Source organism: Uranotaenia lowii, chromosome 3 (genome assembly GCF_029784155.1).
Source record: "Uranotaenia lowii strain MFRU-FL chromosome 3, ASM2978415v1, whole genome shotgun sequence".
NCBI lineage: Eukaryota > Metazoa > Arthropoda > Insecta > Diptera > Culicidae > Uranotaenia > Uranotaenia lowii.
Window position 1 is genome coordinate 18,958,920 of NC_073693.1, and position 19,896 is coordinate 18,978,815.

The window sequence follows — 19,896 nt, forward strand, 5'->3', positions numbered from 1 at the left end:
ATATTATTGCCTTCCCCCCCAGTAATTAGTATCGGATGCTAGCCATCAAAGGCCGGGTTTTGTAACTGCTGTGCTGGTCGGGGAAACGTGTTCTGAGATATAAACTATCCACACCGGGATGCCGCTTCTCGGTTTCGAATTTGGATACCCCTCTCTTCTTCGGAAAATGGCATCCGTTGCCAATTCTGACAAACATATTGTGATTGGATAGGGACAAACCAATCAAATCGAATGTCTCGGGGATGAGTAAAAACGCTGAGTAAACTTTTGAAAACAGTTGGAATTTTAAAAATTGGAAGAATAACAAATATGACAAAAATAAAAAAAAAGAAAAATATTAAAAAAATAAAAAAAAACACATAAAAAAAAGACATGCAAAAATTGAAAAAACTGAAAAAAATGAACAATATGAAAAAAAGGAAAAAAACGACAAAAACTGAAAAAAATAAAAATAGTAAAAATGACAAAAATTAAAAAAAAAACGAAATTTTTTAAAAATTTTTTTATCTTTTTTGACAAAAAAGACAATACTGACAAAAACGCAAAACGAAAAAACGAAAAAAATGACAAAAATGACAAAAATGACAAAAATGACAAAAATGACAAAAATGACAAAAATGACAAAAATGACAAAAATGACAAAAATGACAAAAATGACAAAAATGACAAAAATGACAAAAATGACAAAAATGACAAAAATGACAAAAATGACAAAAATGACAAAAATGACAAAAATGACAAAAATGACAAAAATGACAAAAATGACAAAAATGACAAAAATGACAAAAATGACAAAAATGACAAAAATGACAAAAATGACAAAAATGACAAAAATAACAAAAATGACAAAAATGACAAAAATGACAAAAATGACAAAAATGACAAAAATGACAAAAATGACAAAAATGACAAAAATGACAAAAATGACAAAAATGACAAAAATGACAAAAATGACAAAAATGACAAAAATGACAAAAATGACAAAAATGACAAAAATGACAAAAATGACAAAAATGTCAATTTCATTTGTCATTTTTGTCATTTTTGCATTTCATGTCATTTTTGTCATTTTTGTCATTTTTGTCATTTTTGTCATTTTTGTCATTTTTGTCATTTTTGTCATTTTTGTCATTTTTGTCATTTTTGTCATTTTTGTCATTTTTGTCATTTTTGTCATTTTTGTCATTTTTGTCATTTTTGTCATTTTTGTCATTTTTGTCATTTTTGTCATTTTTGTCATTTTTGTCATTTTTGTCATTTTTGTAATTTTTGTAATTTTTGGCATTTTTGACATTTTTGTCATTTTTGTCATTTTTGTAATTTTTGTCATTTTTGTCATTTTTGTCATTTTTGTCATTTTTGTCATTTTTGTCATTTTTGTCATTTTTGTCATTTTTGTCATTTTTGTCATTTTTGTCATTTTTGTCATTTTTGTCATTTTTGTCATTTTTGTCATTTTTGTCATTTTTGTCATTTTTGTCATTTTTGTCATTTTTGTCATTTTTGTCATTTTTGTCATTTTTGTCATTTTTGTCATTTTTGTCATTTTTGTCATTTTTGTCATTTTTGTCATTTTTGTCATTTTTGTCATTTTTGTCATTTTTGTCATTTTTGTCATTTTTGTCATTTTTGTCATTTTTGTCATTTTTGTCATTTTTGTCATTTTTGTCATTTTTGTCATTTTTGTCATTTTTGTCATTTTTGTCATTTTTGTCATTTTTGTCATTTTTGTCATTTTTGTCATTTTTGTCATTTTTGTCATTTTTGTCATTTTTGTCATTTTTGTCATTTTTGTCATTTTTGTCATTTTTGTCATTTTTGTCATTTTTGTCATTTTTGTCATTTTTGTCATTTTTGTCATTTTTGTCATTTTTGTCATTTTTGTCATTTTTGTCATTTTTGTCATTTTTGTCATTTTTGTCATTTTTGTCATTTTTGTCATTTTTGTCATTTTTGTCATTTTTGTCATTTTTGTCATTTTTGTCATTTTTGTCATTTTTGTCATTTTTGTCATTTTTGTCATTTTTGTCATTTTTGTCATTTTTGTCATTTTTGTCATTTTTGTCATTTTTGTCATTTTTGTCATTTTTGTCATTTTTGTCATTTTTGTCATTTTTGTCATTTTTGTCATTTTTGTCATTTTTGTCATTTTTGTCATTTTTGTCATTTTTGTCATTTTTGTCATTTTTGTCATTTTTGTCATTTTTGTCATTTTTGTCATTTTTGTCATTTTTGTCATTTTTGTCATTTTTGTCATTTTTGTCATTTTTGTCATTTTTGTCATTTTTGTCATTTTTGTCATTTTTGTCATTTTTGTCATTTTTGTCATTTTTGTCATTTTTGTCATTTTTGTCATTTTTGTCATTTTTGTCATTTTTGTCATTTTTGTCATTTTTGTCATTTTTGTCATTTTTGTCATTTTTGTCATTTTTGTCATTTTTGTCATTTTTGTCATTTTTGTCATTTTTGTCATTTTTGTCATTTTTGTCATTTTTGTCATTTTTGTCATTTTTGTCATTTTTGTCATTTTTGTCATTTTTGTCATTTTTGTCATTTTTGTCATTTTTGTCATTTTTGTCATTTTTGTCATTTTTGTCATTTTTGTCATTTTTGTCATTTTTGTCATTTTTGTCATTTTTGTCATTTTTGTCATTTTTGTCATTTTTGTCATTTTTGTCATTTTTGTCATTTTTGTCATTTTTGTCATTTTTGTCATTTTTGTCATTTTTGTCATTTTTGTCATTTTTGTCATTTTTGTCATTTTTGTCATTTTTGTCATTTTTGTCATTTTTGTCATTTTTGTCATTTTTGTCATTTTTGTCATTTTTGTCATTTTTGTCATTTTTGTCATTTTTGTCATTTTTGTCATTTTTGTCATTTTTGTCATTTTTGTCATTTTTGTCATTTTTGTCATTTTTGTCATTTTTGTCATTTTTGTCATTTTTGTCATTTTTGTCATTTTTGTCATTTTTGTCATTTTTGTCATTTTTGTCATTTTTGTCATTTTTGTCATTTTTGTCATTTTTGTCATTTTTGTCATTTTTGTCATTTTTGTCATTTTTGTCATTTTTGTCATTTTTGTCATTTTTGTCATTTTTGTCATTTTTGTCATTTTTGTCATTTTTGTCATTTTTGTCATTTTTGTCATTTTTGTCGTTTTTGTCATTTTTGTCATTTTTGTCATTTTTGTCATTTTTGTCATTTTTGTCATTTTTGTCATTTTTGTCATTTTTGTCATTTTTGTCATTTTTGTCATTTTTGTCATTTTTGTCATTTTTGTCATTTTTGTCATTTTTGTCATTTTTGTCATTTTTGTCATTTTTGTCATTTTTGTCATTTTTGTCATTTTTGTCATTTTTGTCATTTTTGTCATTTTTGTCATTTTTGTCATTTTTGTCATTTTTGTCATTTTTGTCATTTTTGTCATTTTTGTCATTTTTGTCATTTTTGTCATTTTTGTCATTTTTGTCATTTTTGTCATTTTTGTCATTTTTGTCATTTTTGTCATTTTTGTCATTTTTGTCATTTTTGTCATTTTTGTCATTTTTGTCATTTTTGTCATTTTTGTCATTTTTGTCATTTTTGTCATTTTTGTCATTTTTGTCATTTTTGTCATTTTTGTCATTTTTGTCATTTTTGTCATTTTTGTCATTTTTGTCATTTTTGTCATTTTTGTCATTTTTGTCATTTTTGTCATTTTTGTCATTTTTGTCATTTTTGTCATTTTTGTCATTTTTGTCATTTTTGTCATTTTTGTCATTTTTGTCATTTTTGTCATTTTTGTCATTTTTGTCATTTTTGTCATTTTTGTCATTTTTGTCATTTTTGTCATTTTTGTCATTTTTGTCATTTTTGTCATTTTTGTCATTTTTGTCATTTTTGTCATTTTTGTCATTTTTGTCATTTTTGTCATTTTTGTCATTTTTGTCATTTTTGTCATTTTTGTCATTTTTGTCATTTTTGTCATTTTTGTCATTTTTGTCATTTTTGTCATTTTTGTCATTTTTGTCATTTTTGTCATTTTTGTCATTTTTGTCATTTTTGTCATTTTTGTCATTTTTGTCATTTTTGTCATTTTTGTCATTTTTGTCATTTTTGTCATTTTTGTAATTTTTGTAATTTTTGTAATTTTTGTAATTTTTGTAATTTTTGTAATTTTTGTAATTTTTGTAATTTTTGTAATTTTTGTAATTTTTGTAATTTTTGTAATTTTTGTAATTATTTTTAATTTTTGTAATTTTTGTAATTTTTGTAATTTTTGTAATTTTTGTAATTTTTGTAATTTTTGTAATTTTTGTAATTTTTGTAATTTTTGTAATTTTTGTAATTTTTGTAATTTTTGTAATTTTTGTAATTTTTGTAATTTTTGTAATTTTTGTAATTTTTGTAATTTTTGACATTTTTGTAATTTTTGTAATTTTTGTAATTTTTGTAATTTTTGTAATTTTTGTAATTTTTGTAATTTTTGTAATTTTTGTAATTTTTGTAATTTTTGTAATTTTTGTAATTTTTGTAATTTTTGTAATTTTTGTCATTTTTGTAATTTTTGTAATTTTTGTAATTTTCGTAATTTTTGTAATTTTTGTAATTTTTGTAATTTTTTTAATTTTTGTAATTTTTGTAATTTTTGTAATTTTTGTAATTTTTGTAATTTTTGTAATTTTTGTAATTTTTGTAATTTTTGTAATTTTTGTAATTTTTGTAATTTTTGTAATTTTTGTAATTTTTGTAATTTTTGTAATTTTTGTAATTTTTGTAATTTTTGTAATTTTTGTAATTTTTGTAATTTTTGTAATTTTTGTAATTTTTGTAATTTTTGTAATTTTTGTAATTTTTGTAATTTTTGTAATTTTTGTAATTTTTGTAATTTTTGTAATTTTTGTAATTTTTGTAATTTTTGTAATTTTTGTAATTTTTGTAATTTTTGTAATTTTTGTAATTTTTGTAATTTTTGTAATTTTTGTAATTTTTGTAATTTTTGTAATTTTTGTAATTTTTGTAATTTTTGTAATTTTTGTAATTTTTGTAATTTTTGTAATTTTTGTAATTTTTGTAATTTTTGTAATTTTTGTAATTTTTGTAATTTTTGTAATTTTTGTAATTTTTGTCTTTTTTGTCATTTTTGATATTCTTGACATTTTATCCATATTGATTTTTTTTTCCATTTTGCCAAATTTGTCATAATTTTCAAATGTCGTAAATTTTTACATTTTTTATTTAATCTATGAATTTTGTCATTTTTATCATTTTTGTCATATTTTTTATCTGGGTTATTTTAGTTTTTATTGTCAATTTTTTCTTTTGCTCATTTTGTGACTTTTCAATTTTGTCATTTTTTTCGATTTTGCTATTTAAAAAAAAATCAGTTTGTCAATTCAGTCTAATTTGTGAATTACCTAAGCAAATCTTTTAATTTTTTTTATTTCTGACAGTTTTGCAATTTCGTGAATTTTTGTCGGTTCATCAATTTTGACAATTTGGCATTTTATTATTCTTGTCATTTTTGTTAGATTTGAAAAAGAAAGCTGGCTTTGTACTCTTACAAAGATTTGCATAAGAATTACAGCTAGTCTGAGTGAAATTGGAGTGGAGGCTTATTCTTTCTCTTTTTAGCACATAGGAATTTGTATATCGGGTTTGCGAACGCGAAGAACAAATCCAGTTTTTTTTAAATGAACATCATTTAAATTGTATACACAAATAGACAGACATCGTCAAAGCTCGTTAGGCTGATTCGATAGGTAGGTCTAAACCTGTAATTAATCATCTCTCAAATCGACTGATAACTATATCTTTCTTTAAGAAAGGCAAAAGGTAAGAAGAATTTCTTTTTTTACTAAATACAACTTTAGTGATCTAGCGGATTAAAAAGTTCCGCTATATGAGAACACTCAACTTTTCAAATGTTTATTAGGCTTTTGACGTGTCGTCATGATTCGATGTTAACCTAATTCCATGAGACATTTAAAAATGTTTTAAAGATCGATTGCATCTTTTGCATATATCCATATTTTTATTGGGATCATAGTAAAAAATGTTGGTAGTTTTTCAAATTTCCTTAACCATTGAATTTATGCATTTTTAAAACATGTCTTAATGACAAGAGTTTTCGAGATTGTATTTCATACAAAGTTTTTTAGTCACATTGAAAAAATATTTTCAGAATGTGAAAAATTAATAAACTATATATTTCCGTTTTCCCTGTGGCCATGGATTGTGAAAGAATGTCCGAATGGAAAAGAGATTTTCTTATAGCAAGTTTGTACCTGACAGGGTTTTCCATGACTTTCTACAAATAACTACAAAAAAATCCATTCATTTTTCAACCAACTTCCAGAAACCAATGAATGATCGGATTGAGCTCTTGACGAACGAAAAACTTCACATTGACTTCAATCTGAAGTCTAGATAAAATCAAGCGTAAAATGAGGTAGCCTTAAACACATTTATGATCATAGATACTATTATTATGCATATACATATAAGTGGTTTTCTTTACCGGTTTTATGCATCGTTTAGAGTGCATTAGATGAATGGAAGTAATTTTCGTGGGACTCGGCTAAAAGTTGGATGAAGTTACTTTCAGTTGAAATTGTAAGAAAAGTATTACTTCATATAGAATCATGTTTATATAAGTGGCATTAAATCAATCCAAAGTGAAAATAATACAAATTACACTAACCTTGTTTTCTTTTTTAAACCGAAGAGCACTTAAACGGATACGTGCAGTGAGGAAAACATTTTTATGTGACTATAAAAATGATAAAAACTAATCAGGAACTAAGCGAGTACAAAGAAAACAGAAAGAAAACTAGAAAGCAAGTAGAGCTTCAATGAGCTTGAAAAACCTTACGAGCCAGAGTATAGCTCGAGGAAATAGATAAATAATGGAAGTTTGCTGTGGAAGCTTCGAAGATGAATAAAGAAAGCGAGTTGTAGACAAACCTCTATAAATCTTCATTGAGAACTAGAGTTCCAATTTGATATTTCTCATTCGAGGTTCATGATTAGGTAATTCTCGATCAGTAAAAGAATTCATATCGATCAGAAATGTAGATACTGCAATGCTACCCCGCCGCTTCATGTGCACTGACTGACTGTCCAATAATAAACTTATGACAAAACCCTTAATAGCTTGTTGGAGTTTCGTGGAAGGTCTCTTCCACAAGTAAATAAATAACAGCGAGCATACTTACCCGTTCATATGTGAACGGGTAAATGAATTTAGCGGGTGGTAAGGTAGCGGGCGGACAACCGACACGGAGAGACTTTTCGTTACGGTTCAATTGGTTTTAATGACCGCTGGCTTATATTTTCTTGTGTGTGTTTGGCAACTGGCGGCCTCTGCTGATGACTGTAGGCCACCTTACGCCTCACGCCTTACGCCTCACGCCCGCTGCCGGCTCGAATGGGATCAACTTCGTTCGGAACAAGTTGATCGGCCAATTTGGTGCGCTTGTCCGTGAAAAACTCTTTCCATCTGGAGGTGGATCAAAATATCGCCGAAAAAATGCAACCCATTCTCTCTAACAAGCATCCTCACATAACGTCACCTATGGACGACCTTCGAGTTGCATTGCGGTTCCTTTCAGAGGCGCGACGCCATCGACATCGCCTTTTGACGTCGTCGCTACTGGCTGCAACTGTTAGATAATCGACTTTTGGTAGATTGGTTCGGTTGACTTTTGTGAGCCGCCTTTTTTCGAACCGAAAGGGAAGGCCTAAGGTAGGTTGTGGGGGTTTGCGAGTTGAGGTTACTACCCGGTAGCAAAAACGTGCAGCCGAGAAAAAGCACGAGCGACGAGTGACAAACTTTTGCCAATCGTTCCACATTTTTCGCAGCTCTCGAGTTTATGTTGAAACTCGAATGCATTCGTGAAGGAAAAGTGTGCAACGGACGAGAACTTGAAATCTCGACCGGGTGATCTCGGATTTCACAGTGAATCTAGAACGCACCATTCGGGGTCTTCTGGAGTCGAGCTTTTAGAGAGTCTAATCGGAGCTTGTATCTCAAATTCAAAATTATCTTGTTGCTTGTTTTGAGCAAATAATCTATCGCGTTCGTTGCCAAGCGCACGGCCATTAAAAAAATGTCCAACTTTGAAAAACCGAAACATCAACAGGGAATATCATTACAGCTCCAAATTTCAGCTAATTCGAGTTAATTTTAAACAAAAAATATATCTCCAAATTTATGTTATGATTTTTTAAATTTAGACGTATTTTCTGTCAACCACTTTTGGCGACGCACGTTTTAAAACAGAATGTTTTGAACATAATTTAGAAAATCAGTAATCAGTTATGAACTTTGAATTTTTGCAGGAAATTCTCAGAGTTATGATTCTTTAAACTAAATTTAATCTAAACTAACTACAATATATCCGATACATACCGGTAACCTTCTTCCGAACAATCAAATCGATGTTTAGCTCTATCTATTTTGTTACGATTTATACTTGCAATTGTGTACTCGGGTGCCCGTAATTGGCCCTGAAAGTCAATTTTCGGCCAAATAGTTTTATCAAAGTAACACCAAATTTCATGTTCAATGCATCTTTAAGTCATTTGACAATTTGGTCATTTTGGATTTTTCGAATTCTCTAATTTCATAAGAACAGCAGGGTAGTATAAAAAAGGGTTCCGATTCTAAACCTTGGAAAATCCAATTTTTCCTTGGTCCGGAAGAAGGTCTCATGTCAATTTTGTGTTATTTGAAGCCATTTCAACGATTTTTTTTAGAAAAGTCAGTCTCGACTTGTTTAAGTTAGAGCCAAAACATTGATTTTCGTCTATTCGCTAGAACAAACAACTTGAACTTGAGCGTCATTGAGCGACCCCTTAAGTTGGCCGATTGAGCTCAAATTTGGCATGCGACCTTTTGTTAGGCTCAGGAGCAAAATCACCCCTAAATGTTTTAAAAAAATGCTTCCAACACAGTGAATCCCAGACTTTGTCACGCACCGATTATGTCTGCCCCCGATTTTTCACCTTTTTTGACCCAATTTTGTAACTATTTTTTATTTAATGTAGAAATACTCAGATTCAAAACTTCTCTTTTTGGGATGATTATTAATTGATATCGCGTCAATTGGAAACATTGTTATACAACATGATAATATCGATAGCGACTTATGAAATACACAAAGAAAAGATGTCCGATTTTATACAAGTGTTTTTTTTTTAACATTTGAACAATAATAAAGTTGGTAAATTCAATCAAAATAATAAATAATCATCGATATGATCAACAACTTGTTTTTAGACCCTTGGAGACGAAGAGTTATGATTGTGAAATATCTTATTTCGAGAAAACACGGTTTCAAGTGGTTGTGGTATTCCAATTTACATACTTTGTTTTCGAAAATTTGTATTTTTCTTTCGAACGCAAAAATAGGTGTGTAAATGTTATAAAATGCTGTATTCCAACAAGTGAAAGTTGGATTAAGAAATGTGGTTTTTATAAAAGATCGAGTATACGGTTCCACGTTCGAGATACTAATGAACAAGAATTGATTTCCTCATTTGAAATAAGATCTTCTAGTTCCCTTTTTCGTTTGCTCTCGCTCTCTTAATCGATGAAATTTTACTCATCTTACTACATCTTACTCATTTTTACGTTAAACACAACAGTAAATAAAACTCTTTAAATCTGAAAAAATCACCAAACAAAGTTTTAAAAATGAAAAATTGGTGGGCATTATAAACTTCAAATCGACCTTTTTTTTTTTTTTCTTTTAAACCCTTTTGGCTCTGAGGGCCTTAATTGAGCTTTCTTCAAAGCAATTTCTCATATACGCCTTCAAAAATTTATAAAATTTTTGAGCGTTTTGATTTATTTATATATCTTTTTTTTAAATAAGTTTTAACATCATTCAGATTCAACTACTTTAAAATGGGTGCTGCAAGGCTGTCCCCTCGCTGTTCATCTCTTGGAAGAAGAGAGGGGTCTTCTTGTCAAATTTGCTTTCACTTTCTTGATCAGTTTTTGAGCTATACAACAAAATTTATATGATTAATTCTTGAGCTACACAACAAATATTTTTATAGAATCTGTCCACTGTGAGGCTGGTGATCCTAAAATGAGGTTGCCCGGTTTTATCCGGGTTTGCCCGGATATTTAACACAAAATTTGACAAAAGTCCGGCCCGGCCCGGTTGCACGGATTTCAGTTAAAAATGTCCAGTTTTTGCCCGGATTTATTCACTTTATTTGCCAAAACAAACAAAAAAAAACCAAATTGTGTTGTAATTTTATGAACAAGTTTTATAAAAATAACCAAGAGAAGATTTTTTGAAAGCGTAAAATACGATTTAAAAACTGCTGATGAAAAAAGTGTTTTTCATGATTTTTTTCCTTGATTGGTGTTGAGTAATTCTTGGATTTTGACAAAATTGGCCGGATATTGCCCGGATTTTTGATCGACAATTTGGAATCAAATGCCCGGATTTTGATAGGTTTTAAGATGAAAATAGCACGGATTTTCCGGCCCGGGTACGTGCTGAAAAAAATCTGGCTACCTTAGCCTAAAATAATAGGGGAGAGTGGGGTAACGTGGACCATGGGGAAACGTGGGCCACTTTGAATATCTCAGATGTGTGTTGAGATAAAAATCTCAAACCAACTGTTATCGTCGTCGCTTTGAGTAAGCAAATTGTTTTATATGTTGTTAACTAAACTACGCATCATATGCTTCTTTTATTTATCAAGCTTTAAAAAGTTAGAAACATTTATTTACATAATTAAAAAAGCACAAGCTATTTGCTTCAATGGGGAACCTAAAGTTCATAACAAAAATATGCTCATATGCGTATGATCTTAGTTTTGTCATGATCTTTCACATGGAAAAGGAATTTTTGATGAAACATCAATAAGTTACACAAACGCAACCAATTTGTAAATCATAGCTTGTGGGGAATCGTGGGCCACACATCTTGGGCCACCAATAATTTTATGTTTTTATACACATTTAAAACTAAAAATACGTTTTTCCTATCTGTAAAGTTTTCTTATGCAAAATGAAGAGTTTTGAAAAATATTTTGACCATCCTTTAAAAAGAATTTCGCCAAGCAAGTTTTTTGAATTTATTCGATCATAGACATGTCTCTTTCTTATTTCTTTATCTGAAATTGCTTTAAAATAACGGAATGAATTTTGAAATTTCAGTTTTGGGTCAATTCATAAACTTTGCATGTTATTTGGTCAATTTAGATATGGTGGCCCACGATTCCCCACCATTTTTCGAAATCGAAAAAATATTGCTTTTTTAAAACAGTCAAAACTTGGGGAAAATAACTTATTAAAAATTAAAGAAAAATGCCTAATGATACCTTGAAAATGTAGAAAACCATACCATTTTTTATTTTCATTTTATCTTTTATAATGAGAAAGTTATGGAACAAAGAAAAAAAGTGGCCCATGATTCCCCACTCTCCCATACCAAATTTGATTTCATTTTTCTTGTGGGGATGCCCTCTTCATAAAGATCTATTTTCCCACTGGAAAAGAGAATAAGGGTCTTGAATAATCGGCAAAACATCCCTACCCCAAATACATTTCCATGCTAAATTTCGTATCTATTTGGATGATTAGTTTTGGAGTTATTAAAAAATTGTATGGGAGCCACACTCTCCCCTTTGTATGTTCCGAATAATCAAATACCCTTTCCTGCCAAATTTGGTTAAATTTTCTTGATTAGCTTTAGACTTTTGCAAAACATTGTATGGTAGCCTCCGTTGGCACTTTGTATTTCCCCATTACGCAGAAAAAGCGGATTAATCGTCGTACAAAAAATTTTACGTAACGAAATATCTTTCCATGTCAAACTTAGTTTTGTTTACTTGTATTCGAGTAACGCAAAATGAATGTATTACAGCGCTCTTCTCCGTTTACTATCCTCCCAATTTAAGGAGGGAGAGGTCTAAAATAGTCTTAGAATGTCATCCATTTGCTTGATTGGTTCTCAAATTGTGCCAAAATGTACATAAGAGACCCCCACCGCCTTTTCTACCACCTCATTGATTTGAGGGGGGCGAAGTGCCAACTAATCATAAAAACATTTTATGATCAAAACATTTCTCCATGCCAATTTTGGTTCCATTTACTCGATAAGTGTTCGAGTTGCACAAAAAAAATATATATATATGAGCCCCCTCACCCATTTCTATTTCTTCACTGGAATGAAGGAGGCATCATAAAATGTAATTATCATAAAATCATTCCTCATATCAAAATACCCATGCATGCCAAATTTAATTCCATTTGCTTGATTAGTTCTCGAGTTAAGAAACAAATAGTAAGAGAGCCCCCCTCACTGGAGAAAAGGAGGGGTACCAAACCATCACAGAAACATAATTCGTACCGAAATACACTCCCATGCCAAATTTGGTTCCATTTGCATAATCAATCTTCGAGTTATGAAAACTTGTTACTTTTATATGAAAGATAAGGGGGGAGGCCTTCCAGAAAGAGGGAGACCGTAACTTTGTATCTTAAAAAGTTATAAGCTGTTGAAAAGGGGTATCTCTTTGGCATTGAAAATCAATCAATTTAACTCATATAACTGCTTGTTCCTAGCGTAGTATTGCTTGAAAAGTAGTCTGCAACACCTCGAGTAGTGATGTCAGATGAATTGATCGTTTTTCAATGTCAAAAGACATATCCCTTTTCAACTACTAATAACTTTTTTGCCTAATAAAATACGAAGTTACGATATTAAACAAAGTGGTTCAGCTGAAAATTGCAAGCTCGTTTCCATAAAAGAGAAAATGACGATGATTTTTCAGAACAAAATATTAACTTATCCCACACAAACAAATCAACTCATGTAAACGTTACTTAAAATTTCTTAAAGTTTTCAGATTATCCAGGTAATCTTTCCTTCAAAGTATTGTCAAATATACTAGTTTTTTAATAAGGAGGTAAAATAAACAGCATAACTAACAACGGAATACCATAATTAAGTGCTCCATTTCGTAAGTTTCATATAAGCAATCTTCAAAGAAGCTGTTGTAAAAGTTGTATTGGGATTCACCGGTAAATAACGGGTGTTAAATAAAAAATGAGAATTTTTTCAATCACATATAAAAAAATTGTTATTTTTTTTCATCGATTTCAGTATTTTTTAATAATAACATAATGTATTTTCTTCAAAAAAATGTCAGGGAATGTTTGAGTAAGGGCCGTGGTCTGATGTTCGACTCAACTTTGTCGCGATGCTCTCACAAGAACGTTGTACGGCACTTACTTCCATTTTCCGGATTCTTGTAGCCAGTTGCTTCGTGTCCTTGGCCCTTCAATTGTTTTTATACACTAGGGCACTGAGTGAGCCAAAGAAATCCTCTATTGGGCGGGACTGGGGCAAGTTTGTTGGGTTACGATCTTTCGACTCGAACGGTATCTTTTTCTCCTCAAGGTACGCCAGCCATCCAGAACGAATGACGTCCCGCGGTTTTTTTTGGTCATCCACCGACACTGTGATTTAACCGTCTCAATCTGCTCCTCCGTGTACTCCGGCGACCTCGTCTTCTTCCTACAGACGATTCCTTCCATCTTGAGGGTACGATGGATCAATACGTGGGAGCAGCCATGTTTCCGACCGGCGTCACGCAGGCTGGTTGCGTCCTTGTTGTCAAACAGCTTCTTTAACGATGTCTTCCTCTGCTTCGTCATTATCGTCACCGGACAACCACTTCCGACCTTCCGCTCTACGTTCAGGGAACCCAGGATACAATATACCGTACTGACAGGTACATTTTCTTCCTTAAAATGTGCCACCGTGAACTTTTTTCCTTGCTGGAAATGCGTTTCGTAGAACCGTACAATACTTTCGAGGAGCACGTGTTGTTTCGACGCCATCTTTGCTTTGACTAAATTCAAACTAGCAAAACCAAACACGCCTACTGTTTCTAAAGAGCCCAAAGAGCAATTTTCTTGGAGAAAGAAAATTTTACGCTCTTTATTTGAGTTACTGAAAGGTATTGAAAACATTCTCATTTTTTATTCAACCCCCGTTATTTTAATTTATGATGATAACGAGCCCAGACCAGCTCCTTTCTAAGCCTATCAATGCTTTACTATATTTTGTAAAATGATCGCATTTCTCAAAGGCCCAAGGTCGAAAAAAGTAAGTCCTTCAAAGTTCAAACTCAAAAAGTCAATACTGATGTAATGAAATCGCTTGATACATATTTGTACCTGAAAATAATCACATTTTCATAGATGATGGAAAAAATTAGAAAAACATGAGCTATCAAAGAACGGAAGAACATAAGCCGTAAATATTATGAATTTTTCGGAAAAGATACAACGGCTCACCGGCAGGACTTGAACCTGCAATCTCCGTGGAGCTTGATATGATAGCTCATATTTCTCTAATTCTTTCTATCATCTATGAAAATGGAACTCAAGAAGCTTTTTTTTACTTTACCGAATTTCACTTAGTGTTGAGTTTGATTTGCAGAAGACCATTTTTCTTCTGTACATTCCAGAGTTTTTAAGCTACATAATGAAATGTTGAATCATTTTTTTTTACAATTGTCACTAATTTGCCGTCATTTAGTAAAAATCATCATCTTCTGAGATTGTCAATTCTTCACATTATTTTGAATTTTTATTTGATGACAAATTTAGAAATTTAATTTATGCGCTGACAGCATGCAATGCACTGCCTTCACCATTCAGTTTTTTCTTTAACCGGCTAGATAGAGGAATAAAAGAATTTTGCCGTAAATTGTTCGGAATTATAAGATTAGCAATTTTCTTTAACTATTCATAAATTTTTTGTGTCTTTTGTGATACAATAGTTCTTTGGCGTTTCAAAAAGTTAGAAAAAGACGTTGGGTCATTAAATGTTGAAGATCAGATTTCAACGATCTCTTTTTTTTTATCAATTTAAATGTGAGCGCACATCAAAAATAATTTCATGTAAAATTACGCAAATGTCCTGTAACAAAAAGGAGCAGGACAATTACCGTAATTTTACAGGTCGAAAACATGATTACGTGAAATTTAATTTCTAGTGTACAACTTTTTTACAGGATATTTGCTGTAATAATAAATGAATCTTCGTTAACTTTCAAGGAAAACAATTAAAAAATACAGGTTTTGTTAATTACAGGTGGTTTATTTTAAAGATTGCAGTTTTCAGTGACACGTAATAGTCAAAAAATTTTTCTGTGCGGGACTTTTCCCAAAATAAACCTTATCCCAGATGGTCCCCGTTCAAAAGTTGAAACAAAGACAGTAGTAGCACGAACAGTTACAAAATTAAGATGGACGTACATGGGTAGTTAAAAGTGAGTGGAGTGATAGAAAATGAACTGACATATGGCTAAAGACTGTAAAATATCTAATAAGATAACTAGCACAAATCCCATGTATGGGTTAGTGGAGGTGGGCCATCATCATCATCATCAATTTATATATTCCTGAAAGATTTATTCTCATAAAATACAATACCAAATTCATACAAGAAAATACAAAACAATAAATAAGTTCGATAGAAAAATAAATTGTTATTAAAAAAAACGAATTTAAAGAAGAATTAGGCTATAATTTTGAACAAAAAATTACAGAATTGTTTAGTTTTTTTTTCGACTGATTATTCGATAATCCAGAATCAGGTAAAGCTAGTTTGAATGACTTTCATCTTTATTAGCTCATCATCAAATAATTCAATAAATTTGAAAATTTTATTTATGGTATTTGTTGTCAACCTTCCTTTGCGTTTAGGGTCTATATGACCTGAACTGTATTTTCTCGAACGACAATCCTGAGATCCTGAGATAATGGTTAAAGCTAGATACATGAAATTTCTGACTTTCCTTAAAATGAAGAGCTCTAGAATTTTTCATTTTTAGAATTTTGAATAGCGTTACCAAAGTGTCACATAAAAAAGGACAACTAGCGTCATATAGACCCGGATCATTGTTTTGGTTACAAAATCAAAACTACTGAACCGATTTCGCTGATGCTATCTGATGCGTCTTAAAAATTTGAGATTTGATTTTTATGGTCTTCAGATTCAGACTGGGATTTTCCTGGATTTTTCTCGATTTTGCCCTAAAAACTTTTGTCTATTAGCTTCTTCATTGGACGCTATCACAAAAACCACTTGAAAGATTATCATCAAATTTTGCACACGTACACATTACCTTACTAGGTAGCTTTACTGAAAATTTCATCAATTTCCATTCATGCATTCAAGAGTTATCCACAAAACAAAGTGTCAAACAACTCCTTAAACAATCTACTTCTTTATTAGTTCATCATAAAAATATAAAAAATATATTCATTGCAGAAAATATGTTGTTTTTAAGAATTGTTTTTGTTTTTCTAACTTAATTATACATTTCGTTGTATATTTATAAGTGAAAGTTTTGTAACAAATGTATTGGTTAGTTTGTTAAAAAATAATTTAAATTCCTATTTTATTTTTTTGTTTTGATGGAAACAATTGGATAAAATTTTTACTTTAGAGTGCCAAAGTTTACTTGAGATTTCGAAATAGAAAAAAAAACTTCAAAGGTGAATAACTGCCAACAAGGCAAAAGATCTTCTCATTATCATATTTTGGCATTTTGAATTAAAACGACGAAGCACATTTTCTCTTTCAAACAATGAGGTTTCGAATTTCTTCAAAAACAGTTTCTGAACCATATTGCACAAAATAAAATTGAGCAAAAATTTCTACTTTGAACAACCTACTTAGTAATAACAACTTACCAAACTTTCAGCTGCTGCTGCTGCTGCTGCTATGAGGAAGCTAATCGTTGAACCTTTAGAAGGAAATTTTTTCAACTACCCAGCCAGATGTACTCAGCAGGTATTCCGCAAACTGCTGGAGCGTATCGGTGGTGTTTGGCTTTCGGACCGGTTCGGCTCAAGATGACCAAAAATTGCTGTAGACACACTTCACCTTCTCTAAGGCAGCGTGACTCAAATCGGTTGCACTTGGACGGGGTTAGCCACTAATTATGGTCACTTCCGATGGCCGAGGTTCACATCAATGTTCAATGCACCAGTGAACGTCAATAGAAAAAAAGAAGTTAATCACTGACACCAATTTCAGGTGAACATTGAAACATTCAAACGACCAAATGTTGCACAAACAACCTTTGCGGTTTCACAAATTTAATCCCATTGCCCCTAACCCTAACACAAGATGCGATTCCACCAATGATTCTAAGCAGACCCCAATAAGTAGGTATATCTGCACCGGAGAGCTTCCGACCGTCTTGAGATATCGCATGGAACTGACTGATGTTGTTTTGGAAGTGAGTGGAAGTTCTGGTTCCCTCCACCAGCCAAATCGAGCCGAGACGATCGACGATCGACGAAAACTGACCACCACATATGTTTGCCTCCTCGACGACGACAACCCCGGAATCGAGCCGGCCAGCAATGTTTGAGAAAAGTGCAAACCCCCTGCAGTTTGTTCCTTTTCTTATTATTGATTGCCGCCTATTTTCACACTTTCAGGGAGGGGACACATTTTCGTGCGAGTGTGAGTTCGACGTTCGACTTAGAATATCGAGCTGGAAACTGAGAATACACAACTGCAAAAAAAAAGATAAGTGGGTATTAAATATCCTTAGCATTTTGCAAACCGGATTTTCGCATAAGAACAATCTCGGAAGTTGAGAAATTTGAAATCCGCGAATCATTAAGCCAAAATTTGAATTGATGATAATGGACAGCAGAAGAATCAGTTGGTTTCAAAAAGTAAGAAACATTCAACCCGATCTTTAAAGACGACCCCGTGTAGAATGAGAGCACCCGATCAACGTTTGAAAGTTCAGTTTGATAACAATATTTTGTGATATTCTTATATGAAATATTGGATTGTAAAAAATAAAAAGTGAGAAATCTCATCGTTATCTTTTCATAATAACTTTTATTTGTTTAGGAATGTTTTGCCCCGGAATACTCTAGAAACGCGACCTAGTCAATTTTAACGAACTTTTGGAGAGGTCAAGATGTGTTTTCGAAGATCCTGTTCTGTTAATAAACGTTCAGCACAAAATTTGTGAGGTAAGAGAGTCTTTTTTATCGTTTTCCGTTTGAAATTTGTTTTAGGTGATGAAGATTGGATGCGAGAAATTCAGACGTGAAAAACTTTGGAATCTCGCTGCCTAAATTTTTAACTTTGAGCATTTGTTGAACGTTTTGTTTTCAGGCTTTGTTAAATTTGCAGGAGAAGTATGATCAAACTTTTAAGGGAACAAGAAATGTTCATTTTATTAACAAGCGGACGAATGATTTTCTGATAGCAAGCATAGCATAGGTTTAAGCCCAAAATAAATTAATTCTCCAAGTACGTTCAATATTTCTACATACAGAAAAACTATAAAAAATGTTTAATTTAAATTGAATTTTTTTATTCAAATTAATGTTAAAATATGAAAAATGTTTACTACGTCTTAGTTGGGAATAAAATGTTTAAAGGTGGAATTCCGTTTTCGCGTTGGCGGTACAGTAGTAGTTTAAAAAAAAGTATTTTTATTCTCTTTAATCAGTTGTTTATAATGTTTTCAGTAATGAAAACGTTTTGTATAAATAAATTTTGATCACAAGATGTAAATACCGAAGTTTACTCAGCACATAGGATCGATTTCAGATCAAATTATCCTTCTCTATAGCAATTTTAAGATTTTTTCTCGCAATAAAACCATGTAGAATATCAATTTGATAGTGTAAGTCTAATTAAAGTGAATTATTTAGTTTTATTGGAAATTTGAGAGACGTTTTCTTTTTTTTTTTTCAAACTTCACATTTTTGATAAACTAAACAGTGACCATTTTCGAAAAATATTTTGAAATTTGCTCAACTTAGACCTATAAAGTGTGTTTCTCGAAATTTGCTATATGGGCGAATAACCTTCCTTTTTCATATGAAGAAAAACAGAAATCTTAATCCTTTAGGTCTAGGTTAACCAAGCACCAATAATCACTCTAACATTATCGTAACGTTGAAATACTCATATCGATTATTACAAATGTTTTTAAAATCCAAACGACAAATTTAAACACTCTACAGCTAGAATATTTAATGGCATTTTCATATAATTGAATAACATAAACCATAAAAAATATCATGAACAAAGACGCATTACGCGTTTGAAAAAAAGGTACTGGAAATGGTTTCTGAATGATTTCTAAAAAAGTGTGATAACATTGAAACAGTAACTGTGATAAAATCGAGCGTGAATTTGGCGAGTATTGATAAATTCGAGCAGTGATAAAATCGAAAAACTACAGTACATGAGTTTTGGCACTGTGGAAAAACGATTCAAATAAACAAAACAAATATCCAAAGAAAGCAACAACTTCAAAAACGACAATTCATTAAATTGAGATAATTGTCGAATTGGCAAAATATGCAAAATTGAAAAAAAAACCTTATCAACAAAATTAAAAAACAGCACAATTTTCACTGCACTAAGGAAGTTGACAAAATTGGCAAAACTCTCAAAAATGACTAAAAAGACAAATTTTTCAAAACTGACACAACTGACATAATTGAATATTTTGGCTACATAGAAAAATCTGACAAAAGTGACAATTTTGGCAAACTTGACAAAACAGAAAAAATTTACAATAAAAAAAAAACAAAATTTACAAACTTTACAAAACTGTCAGAATTGATAGAATAAAAAAAATTATAAATTAAAAAAAAAAGAAAAAAATCGATCAAATTGTGAAAACTTACAAAATCAACAAACAACTAGAATAATCGGCAAAAAAGACAAAAATGACAAAAAATGACAAAAATGACAAAAATGACAAAAATGACAAAAATGACAAAAATGACAAAAATGACAAAAATGACAAAAATGACAAAAATGACAAAAATGACAAAAATGACAAAAATGACAAAAATGACAAAAATGACAAAAA

The 19,896-nt window shown here is 30.4% G+C and overlaps 1 protein-coding gene across 1 annotated transcript in view; it reads right to left on the minus strand.

The window, feature by feature from the left end:
• LOC129757273 (clavesin-1-like) overlaps positions 1 to 17,313 on the minus strand; it is a 35,349-nt gene extending 18,036 nt beyond the window's left edge. Inside the window, exon 1 of the mRNA XM_055754436.1 lies at positions 16,724 to 17,313. The gene's annotated coding sequence lies outside the window, so the exon portion shown is untranslated. The remainder of the gene's footprint in view (positions 1 to 16,723) is intronic.
• Between the last annotated feature and the right edge of the window lie 2,583 nt (positions 17,314 to 19,896).